Source organism: Diachasma alloeum, unplaced genomic scaffold (genome assembly GCF_001412515.2).
Source record: "Diachasma alloeum isolate Michigan unplaced genomic scaffold, Dall2.0 Dall_scaffold_00364, whole genome shotgun sequence".
In the NCBI taxonomy this organism is placed as follows: domain Eukaryota; kingdom Metazoa; phylum Arthropoda; class Insecta; order Hymenoptera; family Braconidae; genus Diachasma; species Diachasma alloeum.
Window position 1 is genome coordinate 914,541 of NW_021680503.1, and position 489 is coordinate 915,029.

A 489-nucleotide genomic window follows, 5' to 3' on the forward strand; every position below is an offset into this window, starting at 1 on the left:
TCGTCCACGAATCCACCCCTCTCTCCACGACCCGCACACTGAGCAGCCGAGTAAATCCCGTACCCTCGTAATCCACATTTCTGCGTATGGTTTGCGATATGTTTCTTGTCGTTATTGGATTTTTGGGGACGATCAGTATTTAGTTTTAAGAAAATACGGTTCCGTTTGCGGTTTGTCGATTCCGCGTTGCTAAAAATCGGCTGGCGCCCTAAATACACGAAATAAGGATTGGATGAGCTGCTGATTGTCCCCGAAGTCCAGTGTTAGCGTTATGGTTTTTGGCGTTTCAGACTTGTCGGATTACGAGAACGAAGGTAATGAGTTGGCCGTGTTTGGATAATCGAGACTTCTGGGTTAGGGTTTATTGAGTATTTGTTGAGGCCAAAGAAAAATCATTACAAGTTCAAAAAGTGGAGGCCCTGGACTATTTTTAAAATTTTAAGCGTCTGCGGAGCAAACGAACAATAAAAAATCCATTTTTTTTTCACT